The 21378-nt window shown below is 42.1% G+C and overlaps 1 long non-coding RNA gene across 1 annotated transcript in view; it reads right to left on the bottom strand.

Annotated features, from left to right (window-relative positions):
• Nucleotides 1–2184: 2184 nt before the first annotated feature.
• Nucleotides 2185–21378, bottom strand: part of LOC310691077 — a 68710-nt gene continuing 49516 nt past the window's right edge. Inside the window, exons 4-5 of the long non-coding RNA XR_014518320.1 lie at nt 8485–8559; nt 2185–2654 (exon numbers count right to left, since the gene is read on the bottom strand). This is a non-coding gene — a long non-coding RNA (uncharacterized lncRNA). The remainder of the gene's footprint in view (nt 2655–8484; nt 8560–21378) is intronic.

Genomic DNA, 21378 nt, shown 5'->3' with positions numbered 1-21378 from the left:
CTTCTTAAACCATCTCCCATCTTGGTTCTTGTTTAAGGCCTTAAGTACAGTATTGGACCAGGGACATCAATTGGCCTTATATCTTAAACATCTAGTATTTGGATTCTGCTAAACCACCATTCTGTGCTAGAAAGCAAAATTCCATTGCAACACAATGGCAGCTACCCAGCTTTTAAGTTCAAATTTAAAGTTTTTCAACCAGATTTCAGGCTCGATATTTGTAATTAAGTCTTTGGAAAATGAGAGAAAACAACACAGGCAATGTAATCACGGTATATTTTCACCTTGATGTGTCATGCCAGTTCTTCCCTCATGCACCCATTCAAGCCGTTGTATGTGTTTTTAAAGCTCTTATTCAGTTTCCAAATAAATACACAAAAGTATGATTTTTTTTTATTCAAACACACTTGAAAGTGATTAATCATTTGGGTAGAAAGAAAACATAACATATACTGTAAAAAATATATTGTAATAAGCTATAGTTTAGGTTACCACTTCCTTGTGCTACAGAAGTACCAGATTTACAAAGTTGTGCTGTAGATAGTGCTTTAAAGCATGGCTTTTGCCATATTTACTTGGTCATTTTCCTGATTTTAAAATAAAAATATGCTCAAAATAAAGTGTATTGTTAATGTCCATATTACACAGTATCAAACAGAAGCTAAATCTTTTGTGATACATTGATAGAACACTGGCAGTAATATATCATTTATAAAGTATAATAGGGGTCGCATTCAGTTTTATTTTGGTTAGCGTCCACTTTAGTGATATTAATTTACGTAGAAATGAAATATTTTTAGAAATATTAAGAACTTCATCTGGTGTTGAAGATCTGGAGAAGTCAAGCTCTTCCCCTGCTATTACTCCAGGGCTCTTAAGATTGTGTCTTTGCAATATGCCCGCTACCAAAGAAAGGACTGCAGCATCTGGGACAGGTGGCTTCTCACACATTGCTGCTATTTCTACTACAATAAGATACATCAGAAGGAACGACAGCACTGCTTGGAGATCACCCTTCCCTCCACCCCCACCATTTCAGTACTGAAATTTTACTAAATTGAAATTTAGTGTTCAGAAATGATATTGCATGCCACGGTTGGTTCAAGAACAAGTAAAAGTTCATTACATTCATAATTAAATTTCTTTTCACCAGCAAAACTAAAGAGTGGGACTCCTATGTTGCCTTGGATATAACCTGCATTTCATTTGTCTTGTGCTAACTAGAACTTGCATAGCTGAAAATAATACTGAGGACATACCCCAAACATTTTCAGCAAAACTGTGGATCATTTGACTAAATCCTCAAATAACTTACCTAGTTCTCTCCTCTTCCAGTTCTGCCTTTCATTCTGTCTGCTGCATTTCCCCTTTTCTCTCTCAAATAGTGTTTTAAATTGGAATATTGTGGTCTCGACAAAGGGTATTCAAATTAAAATGTGATATTTTTAAAGGTATCTGCTGTTTACTTTGTTACCAACAAAAAAATAGTCTGGAATGCTTTTTCAATAGTACCCAGGAATTTTCATTATTTGTTGAGTATTTTCAGTGTAATTTGTTTCTTAACCATCAACATTCAATGTTAATTCATCTCCCTTACAGCAGCAAGTCTTTGGTCTGACATACGATTTGTGTACTCAACCGAACAAAGTTGCAAACAACTAGCCCCAGTACATCAAAAGGATCAGATATGTCTAGAAAAAGAAGCTCTGATGGTGGTATAAGCACTTGTATCCCTTGTATTTCACTGGTAGAGTTAAACACTTTGCTAACTCTCTCCTATAAATGGGACTTAAAACGCTTAACTTTGGCAACACTGTATTTCAATGCTTACATTTACAATTTTCTCTTAGGTGAAGTTAGCAATTCACATGCCTACTTCACCATCACAACTAATAGTTATAACCTTATTTCTTAAACCCTGGCTCAATCTTAATTCAACTATACCCACTGTTCCAGAGATTTCAAAAACGCGAGCACTTACGCGTTTCTTGTGCACCTTTAGTGCTGCCGCCAATACTGAACACAACTGATTGAAGCACTGAGTTACACACAAGATGATGAACCATCTGATGCTACTGTGTGTGGTTCTGTTAAAAACTGAATAGTAAAGGCAAGGTGTTACATTACCAGAATCAAGGCTAGCTGCATCTGTACAACCGGTGTCTTTCAAAATCACAACTGCTGTTGTATGAATGTCGCTTTATTTGCACTAGCACCAAAAACAAGAGACGCCTGACAAAGTGAGAGGAGCCAAGCCTTGCAATTCATGAATCGTCACTTTCTATGTAGGGGATGTCACTATATTTGTTTTCAATCATTGACCACTGCTTCACAGCTTGATCCAGAATCTCTAGGGAGAGACGGTGAGCAAAGTCCATCACTGCAGGGCTTGCTGAAGGCGACACCCCAGACTTTGTCTGAAATTGGGAAGATTTATCTACGTTACCTCCACTATATTCGCTGACTTCCCGGCTTCCATCATCTAGAATAGTGTGTGGGAAGGGGCTTTTGGATTTAATACAGCCCATGGTACAATAACAGTAAATGGAAGTTCAATTTAGCTGCACGGTCAACCTTGAAGTACTGTCCTTCAGAGGGCTCGAGAATGCCACTTTCTTGAAAGCAGAGATGAGAATATGTCTCTCTCCCAATATCTGTGGAGAAAACATTTTACATGGTAGAGTTTAGATAGGTTCTTGTTTTTGGGTTCTACTCTAAAAGCGGATTTTTAAAAGACAGATTTGCTAGACAGAGTTTAAGAAAAATATAATTTGTTTTCTATTTAGGCCTTGAAAGGTTTTAGGCAAATGGCAACCACTTACAACAAAGGACTCTCTCCAAACACCCCCTCCCCAATTTAGAACATAAATACTAAAAAGTTTAGTTTCATAACTGTTACCCACACTAGCTAAATGTTATTTTCAAGTTTAGCCTGAGTTGCTCAGCAGACCTCAAAGGCTGGTCCTGGATATGAATATAGAATTGTATTCAGTGCTAGCCCTACTCAGAGTAGACCTACTGAAATTAATGCCCATTAATTTAAATGGCTCTATTCTTAGGATGTGTTGGATCTCACCCATGGGCATAATTTTAGCCTAACTGGGTTTAGACTGCTTTAGGATACAATTAATGCTAATGACAGTTTAGTGGTACCTGGATAAACCTCCATGGTTAAGAGTAGCATCAGGCTCACAAACTCCTCCCCTGTCCTGTACGGCCAGAAGGACTTTTTGAAAATGGGGCAGGGAACTTTGGCAGCCAGCCTGCATGTTCAGAACCTCCAAAATACAACACAGCAGGATAACAACTTACACAAGAACTTTGACAAATGAAGCCATGCAGTTGGATGGAAAGAGCAGACAGACAAGTATTGGAGAAACTAATCACAAAAGAGACTCAACATCTCAAGTACTTTCAGAAACTTTATGAAGCCATGTAAAATTACTTTCGAGCACAAATTTTCTCGTTGGAGTGTGTTCTACATTAAAGTGTGTGTTTGAAATGGCCATATGTGCTGCCACTTTACTGGTCCTTAAGCCCCTCTAACTTTTTTATCCTTGTAAAGCAAAAAAGAATTTCATTTAGCACACTGCCCAGCAGCTAATTCCTCCCTCAGAAGACTTAAGAGGCAGGACAATCATCTAGGAGATGACAGCACTAGCACTTGCAAGTGCCATTAGCAGCCACTAGCATCCTGAAAATACAGAAGGTTCAGCAATGCCCAACACTACTACGCAGTTGGGATTTTGCAAGCCTCTGGCAATGCTAGACCATTAATGACCTCTTATTAAAGGAGGGATGAGGAACCTCTGGCTTGAATTTGGCCTGGTGGGGGGTCCTTATTATTATTATGATTGATTGGTATGGAAAACAGGGCTTGCTTTTGATGCTGAATTCAATGCATGCACTGCTGGGATCAGATCCTCTTGGGAGTGGATCCCTGCCAAATGGAACTTGCACTCAGCCATAGATTTAAATTCCGAGCTGACTGCAAAACCTGCTTTTGGCAGGGATCTTTGGAGCTCTGACTTGAAATCGAATTAAAGCCAGGGCTGCAAAGTAAGAGTATTGAGCACAATCAGATCCCCACCCCTGGTTTAAAGGATTGCATCTAACCAGGTTCTCCCAGGCCTTTGGCTAATTAAATAATCTATGGCCTTTTAAACTGGGGGGGGGAGGGGGTTTTGTTTGTTACTATGTTAGTTATTTTTGCATTTTTTAATTATGAACTGCCACGTGATCCTTGGATGAAAGATGGTATAGAAATTTAATAAGTTTGTGTTGCTAATCAACTTGCATATGAATTTTAAGAACTGGCTGCAGTTTCTGGCAAGAAAGGAAAGGTGTGAAAGCACCAATTGTGGGTGAAACAGGCTTCTTCATTCATAGGTATGTACTTTATTAGGATCAATGCATTTTGAATTAGGAACTTTTTCAGGGGCACTATGCAGTTAAAATAACGAAAAAACCCAACCATTTATATTGCATAGAGTTCCTGAAGAAGATCCTTGTCTTAAATGCATTTGGCCTAATAAAGTTAACATCTGTGTACCTACAGGTTTCCACTCATCTCTTGCTTCCACTGTCTGGCACACACACCTGTTCCACAACTATAGCCAGAATTTTAAACACTAACAACTAGTATTTTAAACACACAGTACAGTACTCAGACCAGAAAGCTCAACAGCAGGCTCCAACAGTTAATTAGATACAAGCAGCTATTGTCATATATGTCCAGAGAATGAGAGCAGCAAAGTAGAGATGAAGAAAAGATGGACATCACCTTAACTTTGTCAGTAAATTGTTAATGAAACATCCAAGTTCAGAAGTATTTCATGGTAGGCGTTAAAGGAATTTCTTGGACAGAAGCTGCACCTGAAGATAAACTCCTTTACGTATTCAACACTACAGAACATTGAAAGCTGTCTTATGACAAGTCAGACCATTTGTCCAACTGAGTGGCAATGGCATTCCAGGGTTTCAGACATGAGACATTCCCAGCCATGATCCTCAGCATGCAAAGCAGATGCTGTAATGCAGGCAAGACAAACTTATGGCCCTCCAGAAATTACACGAACTAAAATTCCCAAATATCCTTGACAGTGGTTATGCTGGCTGGGGCTGATGCGAATTGTAGTCCAACTGATGTATTAAGGCAGGATTTCCCAAACTTGGGTCTCCAGCTGGTTTTGGAGTACAATCTCCACCACCCCCGACCTCTGGTTGATGGAAATTGTAGTCCCAAAAACAACTGCAGACCCAAGTTTGGGAAAGCCTGTACTAAAATTTGGCTAAGAAAAAACTGACTCCACATGCAAGCTGTAGGAAAGTCTATCACTGTCCTGATCATATATATAGGGAGGGTAATGTTTAAAAGCCCTTTCCCATGTGCAAAACTCCTAATGCGTGTACTGCTTGTGCACCAGTCATGCTCTCAGGACCTATAGTGTTGATGGATGCATAGGTTTTTAAACATGAATGAATCTTACATATAGTTTATAATAGATACTTCTCTGTGGCATAGAAAAAATACAGTCTTAGCCAATTTAAGTCCAGGTGCATTTAACAGATAACAAGGGAATTTGCAGCACTAAGTTGTCAATCAAACTGTCAGTCCATGTTCAATATTTTCTGACACGTCTTCAGCCTCCTAAAGCAGAGTGGCTAATCAGTGCACCTTCTACTTATCATACAGCAACTCCAGGATTAGTAAACTAACATAAGCCAATTTTATGATTTGGGGAAAAAATGGCTTTTGTGACCAGTCTGAAAAAGCATTTTAATGACAGAAGTTCAGCATTGTTTGAAAATGAATGCAAATATTGGGTTATTGGTATTATGCTATAACTACACCGAATGTCAAACTAGTTAACAGATCAAAGAAAATGGTCTGCCTAGCAGTTCCTTAATTAGAGTCGAAGTAACCGCTAGGCTAAAGAGGGGACTCTTTTCATTCCACTATTCATTTTATTCATCTAGAAAATCACTGAAGAATCCTACTCCCAAGTAAGGTAAAAGGACTCCTGCCCATTCGGTCCAGTCATGGCCGACTCTGGAGTTGCAGCGCTCATCTTGCTTTATTAGCCGAGGGAGCCGGCGTACAGCTTCCAGGTCATGTGGTCAGCATGACTAAGCCGCTTCTGGCGAACCAGAGCAGCGCATGGAAATGCCGTTTACCTTCCCGCCGGAGCGGTACCTATTTATCTACTTGCACTGTGACATGCTTTCGAATTGCTAGGTTGGCAGGAGCAGGGACCGAACAACGGGAGCTCACCCCGTTGCGGGGACTTGAACCGCCGACCTCTGATCGGCAAGTCCTAGGCTCTGTGGTTTAACCCACAGCGCCACCTGTGTCCCTCTACTCCCAAGTACTAACCTCCAAAAAGACTACTACTCAACTGCATCTGTACTATATACTAAAAAAAGCCAGTTAGATTTTGGGATTTTGTACTAAGGCTCCGGTGTTCTGCAACCAAGAACTCAAAAGTATATCAGATAAAATCCTATGATTGGTATTCTGCAAATGCACCACTTCTCCACAACTTGACTCAAATTATAATGCTTCACACAATGGCCTGATACAGATGTAATCCACAAACACTGGTTTGCTGTTACAAGCTTCAAGATTGCACATGAAAGGAGGATATTTAAAACTTTAACTCCTGGTGTTCATTGTGTACTTAAGACTTCTAAAAAGCTGTTGAGAATATCCCATGCCAAAGACTCCTGGGTAGACTTAGCAAACAAGGGGTAAGGGAAGAGACCCTCTAATGGATCATTAACAAGGAACAGAAAACAGAAAGTCCTCTGTGGAAGGATACAGAAAGTCGAGTCCCTCCAAGGATTGTTATTGGGACCTATGCTTTTTAACTCATTCATATATGTATGAGCTAGAGTTAGAGGTGAGCAATGCGTTGGCCAAGTTTGCTGGTGCCAAATTGTTCAGGATGGTTAAAACAAAGAAAGACAGTAAAGCGCTCCAAAAGTGTCTGTCCAAACTGAGTAAATGGACAGTAAAATGGCACATATAATTCAGTGAAAGCAAATGTTAAGAGATGCATGTTTTTTGGAAGGGGGGGGCGGAATCCTAATTTCACATATAAACTCTCAGTGACTGACCAGGAATGAGACATTGGCATCATAGTGGATAGCTCAATGAAGATGTCAATTCAGTATGTGGCAGCTGCAGACAAAGGTGAATTCCACATGTTGGATCATGCAGAAAGAGAGCAATAAAACTCCCAGTGTTATAATGCCACTACACAAACTAGGGTGCAAGAGCACTTGGAATACTGGGTATAGTACTAATCACCTCACCTCAAAAAGAAATTTGTAGAGCTGGAAAAAGTTCAGGAAAGGGCAAAAGGAATGATCAAGGGGGAAAAGTAACTCCCCTATGAGAAAAGGTTACAACATTAGGGGCATTTTAGTTTAGAAATAGTGCAAGTAAAGGGGAACCTGATAAAGATGTACAAGGTTGTAGAGAGTGTGGAGAAAGTGGACAGAGGGAGGTTTTTCTCCCTCACATAATACAAAAACAATGAAGCTGAGTACTGGATGATTCTGGACAGACAAAACAAAGCACTTTTTCCCACCCTGCATAGTTGAACAATGAAATTTGGTCCTACAAGATGTAGTGATGATGGCCACCAACTTGAATGCCTTTAGGAGGATTGGAGAAATTCATGGAGGAGAAGAGTATGAATGGCTGCCAGACACAAAGGCTGTGTACTGCTCCCACTGATGGAGGCAATACAAATAACAGTTGCTGGGAAATGCAGATGAGGTTCTGCCTGCAGGGTCCCCCTGGGCATTTGTTTGGCCACTGTGAGAACCGGATGCTGGACTAGGTCCTTCTTTTTGAGGACTTTGAAGGAGGAGGGGAACCCAAACTGATGAGATATACAGAAACTACTGAAGAGAGGGCAATAGGCATTCAAGAGCAGGCTACCATTGTGGAAGTATGGCCAATAATTCCTTAGCTCTGGGTTAGTAGAACTATGTCATCACAAATTTCAGTTACATCTACTCAATAAATCCTATGGATTCGAAAGGACTTGCTCCCAGGTAAGTGTTTGTATAGGATTGCAGATTTTAGGCTTGAATTTGGCTCATGTTTTGAGCAACGGTTGTCTCACATTTCCACATTCTTTCTATACAACTATGTGACTGGAAGCAACATGCAGTCTAAAATGACAAAAGCCAAGAATCTGAACATTCTGCTCAGGCTGCTATGTTCTACATTCTGTGCCATAGTTTTTCTACCCCTGCTTATTTCACTTCATTAAATTAAGCATACTGAAGCCTAATTGACCAGCTGGGCATGAAACATTTCTCTCATTATGATTTACAGCTCCTAAACAAGGCCTTGTCTTTGCCAGAATACTCTGTCCTAAGACTACAGTTAGATGTGCCAAATACCTCTTTTGAAAAGGAAAAATCTAGCTACAACCTTTTCCTTAAGCGTTTATGGAGGCCACTTACCAATTAGTATCGTGCTTTGAGTGTATTTCTCCAAATGATCCACAGAATAAGAGGCACAACTCGCAGTCTAGGTTCCTGTGTAACAAATAGAGAATTTGTTCTTGTTAAAACTAAGCAGCCTCAAATGAACAAAGCTGCCCTACCACAACTCCTTACCTCTTTGCCCTAACAGTTCTGACAGGCCACCTCTATTCATGTTTATTCAGATGCAAGTCCCACCAAGTTAAATGGGATTTACTTCTTGGAATGTATGTTTGAGGTTGCAGTTTTAATTTGGCAAGCATTTTAACTAGAAATGTGTTTTGCTTTTAAAGTACAGTACAGTCTAGAAGAGCCAAAGCACATCAGTGTATTAATTACTAAGCCTTTGATTCTATCTCACCATGCTTGCACCTTATAGTATAACTGTACTATTGCATTTTAGAAAATAACACCACTGTTATCTTTTAAGATTATGCCTACAATAGACATATTTTTCCCATGTAGAATATAGTGTACACCAAGAATTTATGAGGTTTGTCTTTACCTATGCTACAGAAATGCTTTTATCAGTATGCTAAAGTTTTTTTAATCTTTCAGCATTAAAACGGTAGCTTGCGTATTTACCGTATTTTTCGCTCCATAGGACACACTTTTCCCCTCTTAAAAACTAAGGGGGAAAGTCTCTGCGTCCTATGGAGCGAATGCAGGGGGGAGGCAGGCAGGAAAAGCCCCCAAGAGCCGCACACAAGCTTTGCGCGGCTCTTGCGGGCTTTTCCCCAGGAGGGAGAAGGGACTGACGCGGCCAGTCAGTCTCTTCTCCCTCCTCATAGAAAAGCCCGCAGGAGCCGCGTGCTCCTTAAAGGGTGCTCGGCTCCTGTGGGCTTTTGCGGGAGGTGGGGGAATTGCCATAGCCGCGCGCAGCCTCTCCAGCCGGGGGAGGCTGCGCAAGGCTAAAGAGGGAGCCAAGGCAGCGAGCGGGATGGATTGTGCTCGCTGCCTTGGCTTCTTTAGCTGCGCTGGAGAGGTTTAGCTCCTGGCTGGAGAGGTTGCGCGGCTGTGGCAGAAGCCAAGACAGCCAGCGGGATGGTTCCCGCTGGCTGTCTTGGCTTCTTTGCTCTTTGGGGATGGGGGGGGGGACCCTGGTTTCCCCCGCAGCCCCAAGAAGCTCTGGGAGAAGCGGACAGGCTGCGCGCAGCCTGTCCGCTGCTCTTGGGGGCTGTGGGGGAAATAATATTTTTTTCCTTGATTTCCCCCTCTAAAAACTAGGTGCGTCTTGTGGTCCGGTGCGTCCTATAGAGCAAAAAATACGGTACATACAGCATCATATGTCCAATGACAAATCTATGGTAACATTCTACCTTACTGTCCCGGAGCTAGTCTCTAAATCTTCTGTGTGTTTCTCTGGTAAAATACAGTTTTAGGAAGGATGTTCGGGTTGCCTTTTAAATAGAATTGCATCTTCTCAGAATATCTAGAAGTTACATGTGACAGTGTTTTAAGTGGTGGGAAGATGCATTTTGATTTTAGCACACACCTACCATCACCACCTATCCAGATAGAAAACCTGTAATGTGTTGAGATTATAGCTATTTTAGAGTAGTAAGGAGAACTAGATCTATTGCCATATTAAACAATAGTAAGAAATGGTCACAATCACTTAATGCAGATGTTCTAAACCTTTTTGAGTCCACAGCTCCCTTAATCAACTACTGTACCTTCTTTCTGCAGCACCTCTGTGGGGCTCAGGAGCCCAGTTATGTTACCCCTTGCCTGCAGAGCTACCAGCCTCTCACCCTTTCCCAAACACCCACCCTTGTGTAGTGTTCCCTCAACCTCCTCTCCTCCCCTCTCCTTGGAAGTCCTCTGGGCAGTCTCTGAGTCCCCACTGCCCCAAAGAGAGGTGCCTCCTAGAGACACCATTCGCTTGCGGAGCTTATAGCCAGGGCTGTTGCAGTAAACAGCTGTGCAAGCCTTTGGTAGGCAGAGACGTGAAAGGGTATCAGAGGAAGGAGGGAAAGAAAGAGGGACAGAGGCCAGTGTTACCCGCAGCACTCCTGACCATCATTCAAGGCACTCCAGGGTGCCACGGCACACTGATTGAAAAGCAGTGACTTAATGAACACAACCCATTTGAGAAACTATGGATAATGAGCTATTGACAAGAAAATGAGTAAAGCTTATAATAGGCAGAAGACAGCATTTGGAAACGTGTGATAGTGGGAAAGGGTATTCACATCTTTGGTGTGAAAAGTATTATTTCATTCTTGGCCCTGATATTTCCACTTGGTATTAACTTTTCCAAATTTCCAAATTTCCAAATTCCAAATTGGTTATCAACAGCATTTTTAGAGTAATCATAGTATGTAAATATTTCTGTATACTTTTATAAAGCAGTATATTGTATTTTATTTTGCCAAACTATTCTATTCTTTAGTACTCTGTAAAGTGCAACAACAGTGAAGTTTATTGTACTTTGAACAGGAAAGTCTCTACTAAATTCCATGGCCTTGGCTTCTAAACCAACTTTACTTTCTGCTGGCTTGCACAATCTCTCTCTCTAATCTGTGCAATCCACATGGATTTAGCAACTTTTTTCATATCAGAGATACTCCAAACATACTGCACAATCTTGGGAAGATAGAAGCAGTCGTGCCACATCAGGCCAAAGATTCACCAAGTCAAGCATTCTGTTTCCCACAATCAATAACTGAAAGTAACTGTCCACTCTAACCCCTTCCCCTGCAACTGGCATTCAGTTCCATACCGCTTCTGAATTTGGAAGATCCATACAGAGTTCATGACTGATAGTCACTGATAGATTTATCCTTGATGAATTTGTCTAATCCCCTTTTAAATTCATCTAAGTTTTCTGTCATCACCATATCTTGTGATAGCAAATTCCATAAAATTAATTATGGGCTGTGTGAAGAAGTACTTCCTTCTTATGTCCTGAATTTCCTGGCTATCAATCACATTTGATTAACCTGTGTTTTGATATTATGGGAGAAGGGGGAAACATTGCTCTGCCTACTTTCTCTACACCATGCATAACGCTGCTAGTCTCTATCATGTCCCCCTTTAGTTACTTTTCTAAACTAAAAAGTTCTAAAGCTTGTAGACTTTTGCCACAGCGCAAGTGTTTATTTTGACTTCAGTATTCTATGCCTTTCACTAATCTACAATATTCTTTATGAAGTGGGGAAACCAGAGCTGCACACATTATTCCAAGTGTGGCTGCACCATGGATTTGTATTAGGGCACTATGAACTTGATCACTCATAATTCCTCACATGGATTTTACATTTTTCACAGCTACCACACACTGGGTTGATGCTTTAAGACTAAGTTACCTACCACAATCCTAGTATGTTTCCCCTAGTTAGTCACCAGCAGTTCAGAAGCCATCAGTGTATATATGACATTAAGAAGTTTAGGTTAATCAGACACACTGAGCTGCATTTGCCATTTTGTTACCCATTCACTTAGTTTCAAGAAATCCTTTAGAAGGTCTTCGCAGTCTGCTTTGGTTTTCAACACCCTGAGTGATTTGGTTACCTAAAGGCTCACTTCTACATCCAGCTCATTTATTATTAAGTAAAAAAGCATCAAATAGGAAGGACCCCACTTCCTATTTCTCTAGATTATGAAAATCATTCCCACACTCTTGCTGCTGAAGCTGCTACCAACCCATAATAATTCTCATTTCCAATAATTGGTAAGGAGCCTTTGGGGAGAGAAGTCTTTCATTAAAAAGAAAACTGGAACTATACCGTTTCTATTGGGCCACACCTATATACATGTTGATGCCACCAAAGACATATAAAAGGATGGAAACACAGAACTTCCTTTTGCAGGAGCAAGGAATTTTCTCCTCAGCAAGACTTTTTACTTTATATGCTTAATAATCCTGTACTTAATAATGCTTTCCACTAATTTCCCTGGAACAAAGATTAAACTAACTGGCCTGTCATCCCATACACCTAATCTCTTTAACAATTATTACCAGTTTTACATCGTGTATTTTCCAGTTCTTCAATCCAAATACTATCCTTAGGGACAGGCTGCTTATTTTTGTTACAATATACATTTTAAATCTGAATTCTTTAAGAATTCTTGCCTAGATTCCATCTAGATAGATGACTTGATAATTTATCAGTGAACTCTAAAACTTTTTCTCATCTCTTGGACTCATCTCTCAGGCATCCATATTAAAACAAAACAAAGAAACAAACAAACCCCAGATCCAAGCACATCTATGTCCTACATTTTCTACAGCAGAGTTGCCAAGATTTTGATTCAGCTCTGCAGTCTCCACATCCCCCTTTCCCACTCATTTTATCGTCTCATGTTTAATTGCCTCTCTAGCTGGTTTCCTATTTCTGATACAATTAAAGAGATCTGTATCGCTGATTTGATATTTTTAGCCATATACTCTTCAAATTCTTTTTTCACTTGCAGCGTCTTGCTATCTTGCATATGTTGTGCCAGAACTTGGGCTCTTTCTTCTCATTTGGACAAGAATTCTATTTCTGAAGACAACCTTGCTGTTTATAGCTTCTTTTAATTTACTTCTTAACCATGCTGGCATCCCCTTGGGATTTATAGGTACTTTTCCTGCTCTTTGATATACATTCTAGCTAAGCTTCTATTTAAATAACCTTCAATAACCTTTCACTCATGGAGGAAGTTGACTCTCCCCTTTCCACTTCCTTGTAACTAAATCCATCATTTTCTTTTTAAAATAAAATGGCCCCTTTGAAATCAATAGTAGCCATGCTGGACTTTCTTGGTACTTTTCCACTCAACTGATGGCAACCCAGTTTCCAGTCAGTTCAACATTTACATCTCACACCTGAGAAGTGAAATGAACATTTCTGTACAAGAAGACCCTGCTTTATCCTGTCTCAGGGATTGATTCAGGAATTATCCACCTACAAAGGCAAGGATGCCCATGATAAACCCTCAGGTTTAGTACTTTTTATTCTCTCAATTCTGCATAACAATGCCCCAAACTTATTCTGTACAGAACACTGTCTCACATCATATGTAACTGATATATAGAAAAGACTTTACAACCTGAAAAAAGAGACAATGCATGTACTTTTGTAAACCAAGAAAATATAACAAACAAACAAACAAACAAACAAACAAACAAACTGCCCAAGAGTTGCCACTAATGCCAGTATCTTCCTAGTGTATTGACAATACTGCATTATTCGGCTGAAACAGCCTATGTTAGGTAACTGGACTGGTCTACTGACTTAACAGACTGAACAAGCTTCCCAGACTCTTCAACCCATTGATTTCCAAGGCAAGAGCATTGGCATTTGTATTTTTTGAAACTGGTCAATAAGCTCTCAGCTTCTCCTTACACATTTTCTTGGCCCTTGGAGCAGTGTACTAAAAGCACTAACATTTAGACAGGTGCTCCACAGCTAACTAAATACTAGCCAGGCTTAACACAAACAGCAACCTAATCCCGCCACTTTACTATTACTCTTTCATATAAATCAACTGCCCCACTCAGAGGCAGAGATGGTAATATGGCATCGTGGGCAAGGACAAAATTTGTCCCCCTTCCCATAGCTATTATTTTCACAATTATTATTTTGCTTCTCCTCAGCTTGCTGCCCTGTGCAAGGAACCACCCACAATGCCCTAAATCTGGCGATGTTCTCCAATTTTAACCAAACTATCCTGTTCCATTTCAATGTGCCCATAAGCAACTGTGTCCAAGGAAAATGTTTACATGAACTTAAGAAGCTAAAAACCTATCAAGTCCAGTATCCTGGTCTCACAGTGGCATATCACATGGTCTCTGATGATAATTTCAAACACAGCTCTGTGTAAGACGCACTTGTCCTTGGTTTCCAAGTGACTTCAAATCAAGCAGCTGAAAGACTCTGCCCTTATCTGTGTATTTTCTGCATATTCACATATGCCTCAGCAACACCTGTGCAACCTCCAGAACTTCTAGTTGCACAAGTGTAAAGCTGCCTATTATTTAATCAGAAATTAATATGAAGCTGGAATGGGTCACCAATCAACCTAGTCCTATGCACAATTTATTAAATTTAGTGAGACTTCTCACACAAGTTGTTACAGGTGTACTTCATTTTCGCACCTTAGAAGCAAGCAAGAAATGATACAACTTGCCGCTACAATTTGAACCACTTTTAATGGAAGAATTTAAGCAAGCTTCTAAGAAAAGCACAAAACTTTCTAGCTGGACTATCTGCCTATCCTTGGTTACACGGCTTGGGGAGTGGTTGCACTTGCAAGCTACTGATTTGGGATTTTGTAGTGCCCCCAGTCCGCCTTTAGCCACGTTTGCTTAGCCAGCGTCACATTTTGCTGGCTTTCCCTTCATGAATTCTTCCTTTCCTAATTCCGTCGCTATTTTTTAAAAAAAGGGAGTGGTGACAGGTGGAATCAATGAAGCCCCACCAATAAACTGGAGACAAGAAACAAGCGTCAGGCTCAGCCAGCCCAGTACCAGATGTCTGCTTTTCACCGCAGCACAGAAAAAGCGGGCGAGGAACTGCACGGCTGGAGCCTCCAGTCCTAAGCCTGATGGACAGCTTAACAGGCATCAAAGCCCTTTGACGTAGGGTGTTTTGCATCTATCTAGCAGAGACTGAAGGATGGCTAGCCCCACCGGCTCCTCCCAAAAACACAGGGCTGCACAAGTCACTAAGCCATTACTTCCAGCCTGCTGACGACTCCAAAGCCCACCTTTTGCAACGGAGGGTTGCCATTCTTACTGAAACCACTTACCCCGCCTTAGTTTTGTTGGCTTCAGAGAAGCTAAAGGAAGTAGGTGATTTGTTCCCTTTCAACTACTTGGTGGGGGGAGGGGGAGGAATGGAGTGGATTAGAAATTAAGCACCATGGGTGGGGCTGGGGCAACCCTGTGAACGCAAACAGCTTCCCGGATACTTTTATCGTGATGGGCAATATCTATGCAGAAAACACGTCAGCTGTACCCGATCAAACCGCGCAGATCACTCTTCACCCCCTGGTGGCCCAGGAACGTCTTACAGCCTTATTTTGGGGGCAGCGCCCTCTCCTCTCCTCTCCTCCCCGCCCAACTCCCTTCCTCCTCGGTGTCACTCACGTTGCTCGGCAGAGAGATTGCGTCCCGGGGAGATGCACGCATGCTGCGGAGCTGGGCTGAAAGAATGCAATCCTCCAACTCTGCTTTGCCAATCACCCACATTCCCGAAAGGGCAGCGGCAGCCCCTCCCGTAGTGGATAGCTTATGGAAAAGAGCAGGGATTTGGAGGACAGGGCGTCCTTCTGCTTAGGCTACTCACTCTCGTCTTCGAGGCTGTTGCTGCAGCTCCAAACGCCGCTTGCCTGGAGACAAGGGAATGCATCTTTTACAAGTATACTGCGGGCCCAAGTTCGGGCTCACTCCAATGCAACAGATTTTAATAGATCCTATAGACTAGTCAGATCAGCAATTGAAACTGCCGGTTGTTCAGAAAACCCCAACCACCTCCGTGCAATTCATCCGCCCCTTATTGCGCTTGACCTGCACGATTAACCACCCAGTCGCCAAATCCCGCCAATCACACAGCACTGCGGCGACACCTGGAGGTCGAGCTAAGAAGCTTCGTCTAAGGAAACTGACAATTCAAGGAGGAGCCCAGTTGTTGCTGTTGTTTAAAAAAATCAATTTGTTAGGAAGAGGTTTGTCAGAGAAAGGAAAATAAAATTAGAGCAGAATAGTCACACTTTCCAGAGATATACTTTGAAAGCTAACACCCCATTTCTCTGTGTGTGGGGTAGACAATGTGCAACCTTTCACCTGTACTTAGTTGCAATCTAGTTCAATTATATATTTATATCTGTTGGCTTTACTACTACTACTACTACTACTACCAATAATAATCAATTCCTTTTACCCCAGCCTTCCTCAGCTGTAGTCTAGGCTGGCTCACAGAAATAAAATCTTTTAAAATAAGTATTAAAATTACAATCCAAAGTAATATAAAATACAATGCAGCAGTAACAGTCATCAATGAAATTAAAACAATTCCAGAAGGGTCCAGAAATAGTGCAGGAGACTGCCTGATCTCAACAAGGAGTGAGCTCCATGCTGGTTCTGACGAGAATGCGGTGTGCAGAGCCTATATGTATGTAGTATGGAATCAAGGTTTGCACCTGCCTGCACACCCCACCCAGGCAAGCTTGTCCTAGCAGACAGTCTCACACTGGATTTGATGAAGACCTACATGTAAAGTCCAATGTTTGTAGGCCTGAGGATCCTGATTGTGTCCCTGATTTTTAAATTTATTTTTGGGTTAGGCTTTTTTCATGATTCCAAACCCTTCTCCAGTTCAAAATTGGGGACTGGCTGGCTGGAGAGACTCAGATTTCGTTTGTTTCTTATATATCAATATTGCATTTGTATTCATTCCACCTTTCCTCTAGGGAGGTCAAGGTGCCATTTTCTCCATCTTAATCCTGTGATGGAGGTCAGGCAGAGAGACAGCAATTGGGCCCAAAGTCAGACAATGAGGTTGTGGCTGATTTTAACTTTGGTCTTTCAGGTCCACTTAATATCCCTTCACCTTATTCTTCATTCTGGAAAATAGATGTAGAAGTGAATAAACTGAGGGAGGGGTATAATCTATTCCCATGTCTGGAAACTCATGGATTCTCTTGCTAACAGTCCTGTTTAGCACCTTTAATATTAACCAGTTCAGGCTGCAATCGTGTCTTAGGGAGCAATCCCCATGGAATCCAGTGGGGCTTACTTTCATTTAATGTACAGCTTCTTTACCATCAACCCACATTAGAATTGGGATCCCTTCTTAACCAAAGCAAGACACTTCTCAGTTTAGCTATTTGTCAAATCATAATGCTTGCATGTCCACAGTAGCTTTACAAGGGAGGATGGGGATAAAACCAGAACAACTTGGCCAGACCCCCCCTTACTGCTCATTGGCTACCAGTTCTAGTGGGCACCAGCACCACTGAACAAATCCCAGTTATTATCCACCTTGTGTTCCCTGTACTAGCTAATTGTTAAAAATAACAGCAGCAAACATATATGGCCAAACTTGCCTAGCTGGGCCTTAAAGACATTTACTCTTTTAAAAAATCCAATATTCTCTTTGAACACCATTTCATGTTAGCATTGTGGCGATACAAAACAAGTTTGGTTCACTGTTGGCATATTGTGTTTAAGTTATTCAGTAGTGCCCTAATTTAGAACCATTTTAATGAGATACAGACAGTAATTGTCTCTTACATAGTAGCGACAAACCTAAGGGCACATAATTGATTTCTAGACCCAGTTATTTTGGAGCAGCCAATTCTTCTCACTTAAAAATTGGTTAGATGCAATGTATGCCTACAAATGGATTATGCAGAAAGCATTCAAGTTGTTTAAAAGAAACAAGCCTAAAGCAGCAGTAGTCCTCCAAGGGTAATTTAACTCACAAGGTCCAAGTGATGATTGATTTTGCTATATAAAAATGTTAGTTAAGGTGAAGAATAAAACTGAGATTTACAGTGATGTCCCCCCCCCCAATAACTACTACAGATATCACATGGTGTATTGATTTGCTTGGTGCTTGCATTTCAAGAACTTTGGGAAGCAGAGTTTGGGAATTGAAGTATAAATTGCAATAGCTATGCTGCGACATTACAAATTTATAAGATCAATTATCACTAATGTTTATGGCATATCATTTACTGGAAGGTGCCAAATACTTGATGCTGATCAGCATTAAACATTAAATTTAATAACTCTTATATGGTTGCTTTTCAACGAGCTTGCTGTTGTCTGTTCCTTACAGCAAAGTCTTTTCTGCTTTTTCTTAAGAAACAATAGTATGAGAACTGAACAGATATGACTATAAGGCACAGCATATATGCACCCAGTGGCGTAGCGTGGGTTGTCAGCACCCGGGGCAAGGCAAGTAATTTGCGCCCCCTAACCCGTGGATTTTAGCACTTGAGTGCGAGCGCCCCCCCCCAGATGTTGCGCCTGGTGCGGCCGGGCCCCCTGCACCCCCCACGCTACGCCACTGGGAACAGCTAAGGGAGCTGGGCATGTTTAGCCTGGAGAAGAGGAGGTTAAGGGGTGATATGATAGCCATGTTCAAATATATAAAAGGATGTCATATAGAGGAGGGAGAAAGGTTGTTTTCTGCTGCTCCAGAGAAGCAGACACGGAGCAATGGATCCAAACTACAAGAAAGAAGATTCCACCTAAACATTAGGAAGAACTTCCTGACAGTAAGAGCTGTTCGACAGTGGAATTTGCTGCCTAGGAGTGTGGTGGAGTCTCCTTCTTTGGAGGTCTTTAAGCAGAGGCTTGACAACCATATGTCAGGAGTGCTCTGATGGTGTTTCCTGCTTGGCAGGGGGTTGGACTCGATGGCCCTTGCGGTCTATTCCAACTCTATGATTCTATGAGGCTGTGTCAGATAGGGTGGAAATTTCATCCTTTCTGTCCCTCACATGGGAAACCGAAAAACACCCTCTCAGAATTAACTAGGGACCAGGATTACCAAAGCCCCATTCTCCCTGCAACCGCTTGGGTATCTGGTGGGCACCCAGTGAAATTATTTCCAACCACAAAGTCCAATACAAAGTATTTTTGTGGTAGGGAAGGAGTTTCAGCTTTGCCTTGTGGGCTGTTCCTCCAAGCTGTCTTTGCGGCGCGTAACAGCCTGGAAGAGAATCAGCGAGAGGATCTTTAGAATTCAGTGCAAATTGAATTTCACCGGAATAGCTCGGAGGTGCTGGCAGCCCGCTTCCCTCCCCCCCACCCCGCTTTTTCGTTTTCTAAACAAGTGATCGGACTCTTCCCCTCCCCTCAGCCCCATGAAACAAGTCCCCAGCGCGAAAAGAAATAATAATTTTTAAAAAAAGAAGATAACAAGGACGGGTTGTTTTCCAGAGCGAGGTGGAAGCCGCCCATCGCAAGGGCAGAATCTCTGCGGTGCGTAATTACGCGCGGCTTGGAGAGCTCTTTCCCCCCCATTACCCGGGCCCTAGCGGTGCCCGCGGCAAGGTGAGGTTCTCCCTCTCCGGCAGGCGCCTCTGCGCGCCTTCACCCCATTCTCCAGCCCCGCCACATCTGGGAACATCATTAAGGAGTCGCCTCTGCAGCTCAGGAAGTTTTCACACTTCACGTTTCATTAAACGCAGGTCTTGTCGGATTCCTTGGGAAAGGGAGAAGCGGGAGAGAAAGGGGAGAGGTGCTGGGCGCGGGTCGGGGGAGAGCGCCTGATTTGCAGCTGTTGGGCTTTCAAAGCCAAATAAAACGGCCAGTCTGCGGAGCGCAGCCGCAGCGGCGGTGGGGGGCGCGCGCGCGCTAGGGCGCAAGGCTGGCGGTGGCGGCGGGGAGCCCGGCGGAGGAAGGAACTTGTCCCTTCCCTCTGGACTCGCGCCCCCCGCAGATGTTGCGCCCGGTGCGGCCGGCACCCCTGGCACCCCCCACGCTACGCCACTGTATGCACCAGCTGTTTTACCTAGGTTATGTCTCAGGACATACCAGAAAGTAACAGGAATAGCAATCTGGTTGTCATTGGTATTAATTATTAGACTCCCACTTCCAGTTACAAGTAAGTAATTACTGCATTAAATACAAATGGACATCACAAGACACACTGCCCATTTGTTCTGTTTATGTGAAGCAGCAAGCTGGAGCAATTCCCTGCACAAATATCTAATTGCAACACAGTACTCTGCAATGTCACTTCCATTGAGGAGGCTGGGTAATGTTTCTTTCTGAAACAGGTCTATATGTAAAGGAAGGATCTCAGCCAAATGTTGTAAATGGCAGATTGGATGTTTTACCCAGTAATTTATTTATACAAGGAGAAAGCTGAATCTTCTGCTTCAACCACAGAGCTGCAGTGCTTTCTCACAGGTATCGTGGGGCTCTCATTTGCTAGTAGCAGATTACTAACAAGCATATAGACTCTGCCCCTTGCCTTGGATACCATCCTAGAACTACAATGCAAATCCTTGCATGCACACTTCAATTTATTATAAACAAAAAGCATTAAAAAGTATAACTGAAATCAAAGCTTGAGACAGATCCTGTAGCATTTTAATTACTCATTTTGCAGTATTTTAACCATATTTTGTGTTCAATTTACAGAATTGTTTTAGGTTAAAGAGAGTATATGGCATGTTATCTGCCAAACAGCAAAGGGATTAACTGTGCAGAGGCCATTAAAATACTCCAAAGAGGATCAGAGTGATTTATGACTGAGAAATCAGAAACTAGGAACATAAAGAGCCGAGAAATCAGACTAACAACTGCTTTAAAAAAATCAGGAATCAACTGGTTGATAGGCCTGTGTGATGTATCAATACATTGCCCAAAACCAGTATGAGGGCCAGACCTCAATGAAGTTTAAACGAGCTGCTTGCCCACGCAGGCAGTCGAGGGAGGAACAAGCTACACTGGCCCTGGCAAGGTGATGTCTCTGCTTTTTAAGATGCTGTCTAGGTTTGCCATTGCTTTTCTCCCAAGAAGCAGGCATCTTCTAATTTCATGACTGCTGTCGCCATCTGCAGTGATCATGGAACCCAGGAAAGTAAAATCAGTGTTTGGACTTAGAAGTAAAGCAATGGAATATATGAGATCTGTTTCAACACTCTTCATAATATAGAAGCAAACATTTTATTGATGAAGATTTAGATTCCTAGAGCTACTTTAGGTGTAATAACTGTAATCCCCCCTTCCTCTTGAGCAGCAGACCCCATGTCAGGGCTAATTCTACCAACAGGCAGAGGGAGGCAGTTTCTTAGGGGCACTGCCTCTCAAATAGCTGATTAAGGGTACAGTGGTACCTCTGGTTAATAACTTAATTCGTTCTGGAGGTCTGTTCTTAACCTGAAACTGTTCTTAACCTGAGGTACCACTTTAGCTAATGG

This window comes from Podarcis liolepis, assembly GCF_965112155.1.
Source record: "Podarcis liolepis genome assembly, chromosome: 1".
In the NCBI taxonomy this organism is placed as follows: Eukaryota; Metazoa; Chordata; class Lepidosauria; order Squamata; family Lacertidae; genus Podarcis; species Podarcis liolepis.
Note: the sequence above shows the minus strand (reverse complement) of the source record. Positions and strands in the feature narration are given on the sequence as shown.